This window comes from Vicugna pacos, chromosome 15, assembly GCF_048564905.1.
Source record: "Vicugna pacos chromosome 15, VicPac4, whole genome shotgun sequence".
Lineage (NCBI taxonomy): Eukaryota > Metazoa > Chordata > Mammalia > Artiodactyla > Camelidae > Vicugna > Vicugna pacos.
In genome coordinates, this window is record NC_133001.1 from 22,073,112 (window position 1) to 22,080,520 (window position 7,409).

Consider the following 7,409-nt stretch of genomic DNA (forward strand, 5'->3'; position numbering starts at 1 on the left):
TGACCTTTAAAGTAAATCCTATTTGTCCTTCTCCTGCTTAAAGCCTTCCAGTGGCTTTCCATCCCACTTAGAACAAAATCAGAAGCCCTTGCCATGGCCTGCTCGACCCTAGTGGGCTGCTCCCTGGTTTCCTCTGTCCCCATTTCCTTTCCTTTGTACTCTGCCTAATGTACTGGGGCTACACGGGCTTTCTGGCTGATTCTCACATGCCTGCATTCTGTCCCCATGTCAGGGAATCAATTCCCCCAGGAATGCTTCAGCACGAATGGTCTTCCCCAGGGGCCTTTCCTAGCTGCCATATTCAGCGTAACTGTCCACCCCATCACCATCTGTCCCTCTGCCATGCTTTATTTTCTTCATGGTTCTTAGCATTACCCAACATTGTACTACTGGACTAGTCTGCTCAGGCTGCCATAACAGAAGACCACAGACTAGGTGACCTAAATAACAGAAATTAATTTTCTCACAACTTTGGAGGCTGGAAGTCCAAGATTGAGGTCGCACAAGATTGGTTTCGTGTGAGGCCTCTTTTCCTGGCTTGTGGAAGGCTGCCTTCGTGTTGTGTCCTCACATGGCCCCTTGTCTGTGCATGCATGGAGGGAGAGGGTGGGGCTGTCTGGTCTCTTCCCCTCCTTAGAAGGACACCAGCTCCACCCTTGTGGCCTCATTAAACTAGATTACCTCTTTAAAGGACTTACCTCCAAATACAGTCACATTGGGGGTTAGAGCTTCAGATGTGAGTTTGGGGGAGTGTTGGCACAATTCAGTTCATAATAGTTACATATAATTGTTTACTGGTTGTCTCCCCACTAGAATAAAGCTCTAATAGGGCATAAACTTTGGTTTGTTCAACATCATGTCCCTAGTACCTATCAGTCCTTGGCCCTGGTAGGCTTTCAGTGATGACTGCTGAATAAATGAATCATACAATAAGTGAATGAATGGCTAAAGCCTGGAAGTGATGTCAACCCAAATCTCTGGCTGGCTGGGTTACAATTGCCCCGAGTTTGTTACTTTTTGTATCCCTCTGTATATTCCCAGGACAATTATCAGCAGGACTCTAATGAAAGGGGATACGGTCTTGATTTAGGAGAACTACAAGGCCTTGTTTCTGTTTACCCAGTTAGGGGATCAGCTCTGAGGGCATCTTTTGCCAGGGGACCACCCTGGCTGCTCAAGAGCTGCCAGACAACCTGCATCCATTCTCACTGGAATCCTATGCCTCATTATGCTGCCGAGAACACTGAGGATGAAAGCAGACTCTTCAGCAACCACACAGGAAGTTAGAGGGGAAAAGAAGTAACTGGTTCTTGGAGGGAGAGAGGAGAGGATACAAATTACTTTGAAGTAGATGACAGTTTGAATAAAGGTGCAGATTTAGTGAAATTTTGCTTTCCGTGAGAAATAATTAACAGGCAATCTGTTTAGGTCCAATGCCTCAGAGGTTAATTTTACCAAAGTAAAAATATCCCTTCATTGTTTAGGGGCAAGTGGGTGAATTTTCCCTCCTCTACCCCAGTAAAGAGGTAATTCTGATTTAAAAAAAATACACTTAGCTGGTTCCAAGATAAGTTCAGTTTGTTTCTCTGAGTTCCATTAATGTGAAGGTTTGCCCTTTTGACCCTTTCCCCAGCCTTCAGCTGCCAGTAGCATGCTGATGAGGGGGAGCTCTTTCAATTGTGGGAACCTTGATTTTCTTGCAAAGCCTGATGTTTTGCAAAATGTACCTTGTTCAGATGCCAGCTAGGCCTTAAAAAGTGGAGCAGTTCACAAAGAGTGCTTTATGCCTGTCTCCTGGGGCTGTGGCACTAGGCTAGGTTTCGTAACCTGTGTAAATGCTTCAGGTTCAGTTCGTTTCATATTTGACATTAGCAAGAGCTTACAAAAGCTTCTCGCTTGTCTGATTGGCTTTAGCAACAAAATATGTCAAAGAAATTGTAAGAACTGATTTTATTAATATTATTCTGAGGAAATATATGACTGGGAATTGTGTTCTTCACAGAGAAACATAATGTTAGACACTTTCTTTGATGAGTTCAGAGGACTACAGAATTGGAGTGTTTTCAGATCGTGGAGCTGGAGATTGAAAATTTAATTCTTATTGTTTGTTTGGCTTTTTTTGTTTGTTTGTTTTTATTTTGGGGGTAACTAGGTTTATTTACTTATTTATTTAATACAGGTACTGGGGATTGAACCTAGGACCTTGTGCATGCTAAGCATGCACTCTACCACTGAGCTATACCCTCTCCCACCAAATTTAATCCATTTCTTAACCTTTGAGATCAGGGACTTGACTTCAATCACTGCCTATAAGTGGGGGAAATAAAACACAATATGGAGACATAGACACTGTACTCCTGTTAAGAAGGAGAAGCAACATACGGAACCAGGGGAAAGCAGTGTAAGGCAACAAAAAAATAATGAATGAAAGGAATCCAGATGGAACAAATTGACCATTCTACTCCCTTTTCTTTCCCAACCATTGTAAAACTGAGGAAAATGTCTTTTCCTCTAAGCACAAAACACTGAAAAATAAGGACTGGTAGGAAACCTGTGGGAATTGGAGTAGTTGGGGAAGATTTTATAAGGTGTGTGTAAGAGAGGGTGAAGGTTCAGTCATTTATTCAGCAAATATTTGTTGAGTGTCAGTTTTATACAAGGTCTGAGGAGAAACAAATATAAGGTATATTCTTTACTCCAATAAATAAAAGATATAAAGGGATTATTTTTATCATTTAAATCATAAATACAATCTAGATCTAGATGAATTGCCTCTGCACTTGGCATTGTTTACCATCACAAGAAGATTATCAAAGAAGGTAGGATTTGGGGGTGGGGGTGGGGGTAGGGGTATAGCTCAGTGGTGGAACAAGTACACACGTGCTTAGTGTGCACAAGGCCTTGGGTTCAGTCCCCAGTACCTCCATTAAAAAAAAAAAAAGTAGGGTTTGATGGCATTTAACTAAGCCCAAATTTCCAAGGTGACACACTAATCTTACTAGTGAACTTTCATTTGCCAGATTTGTGGGTTGCATTAGTTTAAGAAAAGTTAGTGGAGTCCCATGATAAAAATAATATGTAGAAAAAAAATGTTACAGTGTACCAGGACGAAATCAATCATTTCCCGCATTTTATACGACATTTTGCTGAGCCCTTCCGTGTGTTCTCGAGATAACCAAGAGTGGTTCATGGGGCAGAAGATGTTTCTGTGAGTACAGAGCACTACAGCATATTATTCACAAACATGGACTCTGGAATCTGAACTGATTCAAATGCTGGCTCAGGCACCTGCAATTTAGTTCAGCTCTTGGAGCCTCATTTTCCTTATCCGTGAGCTAAAGATAGTAAACCTACCTCCCAGGGTTGTGAACATAAGGTATCTGAAGGGTTTAGCATAGTGCCTACAGTTCAATAAATGTTCAGTAAGTGACAGCTATCATTTTTATTATCAGAAAAGCAGTCTGAGGTGGCCTGTAATCTGAAATTCAAAGAATAATGACTCAAGATTGCTCACAACTGGCTTTTGGGGAGTAAAGAAAAACTTTCTTGGAGGTGGTTAATGAAAGTTTTTCTGACAAATAGTTCCTGTCAGGATGGCTTAAGAATATTAATAAATACAAGTTAAGTATGAAAAACTAATCTAGGGGAACAGTAACTTCCGATTTCCTTGACCAATTATTCCTATTCTCTAATCTACGGGATAACATTTGGAGCTCCGATGGAATTCTTAAATGAGTAAATTAGTTTTAAATGCTATTAAAAAACACTGGTGGCAAGCTATAGGACTATAGCTGTGTCCTATTGAGGACACAGCTTTTGGAACCTAACAAAATTCACGGTTTTTGGCTGTATTACTAAGTGAATTTAGATAGTAAAGCAGATTTGACTTACTGGGTTTTGGAACTTACTTTGCTGGACTTTTAAGGAAGTTTGATCCTTACTGCATTATATATTTACAAAATGAAAATTATGTTTGTACTTCAGGCAAATATACAGGAAGCTATTTTTTCCTTAAATTCAAGGCAAAGCACAATTTAGTCTTTTGACACATACTGAATAGCAATTTAATAGATTTGAAATACATAATGTAGTTGATGAGATGTTTAGCATTTCATAGTCTCACAAATGTCTTGCATAGTTGATTACGATTTCCAGAATTTCTCCAAGATTTGCTTTTGACGAACTTTTTGTTTCAAATATTAAAAAGTAATAAAATTCTTAAAAGTTTACAAATAAGTATGGATGTAAAACACTACAAGTCCTATATTCTATTTGTTAGTAATTTTGCCTTTCTTCTTTCCATTTTCTAAATTTTGTGATTGTCGGGCCTGCCTTTATTTTTCTTTAGGTATTAAAGACTGGAATTCCAGTAGTCCTTAAACTGTAGTTTCTTCTGACTGCAAGTGAGGAGGACATACTCATTCTTCCTAACCACTGTGAAAAAGCATTAGTGTACTGTGTCACTTCTAACAGAGAAAGCTTGTAGGATACCAGAACAACAGTGACTGGAGCCAAGACTGGTGTAAGTAACCTGTTAACTGCTCACTTTAATTCTTACTGGTTATACACCTAATAATGTCTGATCCTGATGCTAATATTTAAAGTGACGGTTCCATTTTCTAAAAAGTGATGGAGGTATTAATTTAGTCTAGGATGATGCAACCTGGTGGAAGTGAAGAGTAACAATGGCATCCCCACCGACTCTTCCACCCACATAACACCCGCTCTCCCCCTCAGGATACTTCATCTTTTAATCACACAAAACCTGATTTATGAATGTGTGCACCAGTGTCAGTCCACCTATTAAATATTAGTGAAGCTTAATTCCTCTTTCACAGATGGAAAATTGGTAGAATTTCTAATATTTTCTTCCCGTCACCCACTGGATCATCTCGCCTGCTTGTACAGCCTACTTTGAGACTACTAGCATGTGAAATGAAGCATGCCCTTAGTATGTAGTAGTCCAAGGTTTCTCTACCACCCCTGCCAAACAACTGAGAAAAAGAAATGGAGAATTGGCTTTTCTTTTAAGCCATGTCACTATGGCAATATATTTTGAAAACTTTTACTTCAACAGCTCATTATCACATAAAACATTCATATATGTATCAAGCTTATTTCTGCCTTCAAATGGAAATGTAAACACTGATAATAAGTAAAATCACCCAAAACTAGGAAAAGAGTTTAAAACCACTCTCTGGGATAGCTGATATTTTATTTTCACTTGAAACTCTGATTGCAAATACTATTTATTCAAAATTTAAACCTTGATTTTAATTTCCCTGTTTAGGTTGAGTCCTTTTATGTTCGCTCTTCGATGCTACTGGGTCAGTCATTTGGCCTGATTATGTACAATGAAGTTTCAGCATTGTCAGAAATCAGGTCAGGCCTTTTTGTTTATCAGACTGACTGAAAAGGCTATTTCACCAGGGACTACACAAAGCTTACTATTCAGTTTAGCTGAGATAATTTGTTGAACTTTGGTGCTCAAGTCCTTTTAATCAAGGATGTAAGAATATAAACAAGGCCCCATCTAGTGGTATCTTGAAGAAAAGCAAGTAAAGCTAGAAATAGGGGGGGAAAAAAGGTCTCCATGTCACAATCTTCCTATAAAGATGAGTTACTAGTTATTTCCTGAAACCCTAATCAGGAGGGTTAGTGTGTGTGAAACTGTTAAAAGTCAAGTGTCTGAGCCAGCAATTCTCAATTACTGAAGAATTTATTTAAAATACAGAGAGTCACCCAGGAAACATTTAAAATGCAGGTTCTTAGGCTTTGCCCCAAAGAATCTGATTTAGCACCCACCTTAATAGAAACTCCACTGTGAGAAAGACTTCTCCAAGCACACTAGGCCTGCTATATATAAGAATGGCTGCACAGCAGAGGTAGCAGCAAACTACAGAGATCAGACTTCATGGCCTCTGACAGGGGACCCAAGATTTAGAAGGGCTATGGAGATGCCTGGCTCAGCCCTCCGCTCAATGAAGCTGAAGCTGTCAGCCAAAGTAGAAGACTGACTGACTTTCTATTATGACTTCTATTTTTAAGAATCTTCTGTGGTAAACTATTTCAGTATAGTTTTTAAGGTATTCCACCCTCTCCTCCCCCATACAACAGAACTTGGCCTAAACAGTCTCAGTGTCTTCTGATGCTAACCTTTCTGGTCTAACTCCCTCCCCACCTATACTGAGAATCTAAATGTGAAGGTAATTCTTGTTTAATTCATTGGTAAAGTAAATATAATTCTATCACTTATTAAGGAAATAAATTTCAATGGCTTTGGCCTCTGATCTTATGATGTTAATAGGAGACAAGGGAGGTATTAGGAAATAAACACTTACTAGGAACTTAGTGTCAAGTACTGGAGCTAGGCTTTTTATATACAGTAAAAATGAATGCACTGTCATAACCACCTTATGAAGTATATAGTCCCTCTACAAAGAGAAAATGAGGCTCAAAGTGTTTAACTGCTTTGTCTGTGAATCACACAGCTAGTAAGTTAAAGAGAGTTTCTGGACCTATGTTTGAATTCAAAGCGCATGTTATTTCTAAATGTGCTGCTTCCTACTTAAATCTACACACAACCCTCCAATAGCCAACTGTATTAATCTTTTCTCAAACTAAAGTATCTTTGACCAGACTGCTGAAAAGTAGGAAGAGTAAAGTATTTTACGGCTACTTTTCTGTCCTTATTTAGATAATGTAGGTGCAAAATACAACAGGATGATGCTGTGTGCAACAAGGTAATGGAGAAAATAAAGAAACTGAATAATCTGCCATTGATTACATGACAACACTGCTTGTGGACATTTTATTCACTTTAAAATAAATATTGTGCTGTAAAACGGAAATCTGTAGTATAGAATAGGCAAGTACAAAGGATAGCCAGCACAGTGTGTTTTGTTAGAGTAAACCATTCTAAGCCAGAAGAGAAGAAAAACTGTCTGAGCCAGGTATATACTTTGGGGGACACAATCATATCAAGGAGAAAGAAACAGATAAAAGTTCTGAAATAATCTATTACAAATAAGAGTTTCTTGAGATTAACAGAGGAGAAGAAAATGTTTATGTGAGGCTCTGTTATATGCCCAGTTTCTAGTTTAATACCTGGTAGGCAGCAGTTCCTAAATAAAAACTTGTTGAAAGGATTTCAGGCACTAGAATTTACATATTTAACATGGTCTCTCATTTAAACACCTCCTATTAATTTCTTTCTTTGTTATCTTTTCTTCATTAACTAGCTATATATACTATAATTTACATAATAAATCTATTATTTAAAAATTTTCAGTAGGTACAACGATTATGACATTTCATTAGGATGGACTCTAAATTGCTTGGATGCGATTTATTTTGGAAGTACATTATCCAAGCAAAGAAAAACACACAATCAGTTCATAAGACACAAC

General features: G+C 38.4%; 1 protein-coding gene across 3 annotated transcripts in view; it reads left to right on the forward strand.

Moving 5' to 3' along the window:
• The window catches only part of GPR75 (G protein-coupled receptor 75), a 30,675-nt gene that overhangs the window by 14,116 nt on the left and 9,150 nt on the right, over positions 1-7,409 (forward strand). For 2 of the 3 annotated variants that reach the window (XR_012059030.1, XR_012059029.1), the window contains exon 3: positions 4,349-4,522. The gene's annotated coding sequence lies outside the window, so the exon portion shown is untranslated. Of the gene's footprint in view, positions 1-4,348; positions 4,523-6,697; positions 7,149-7,409 lie in introns of those variants that run through there. The other variant, XR_012059028.1, reaches the window with a different exon arrangement.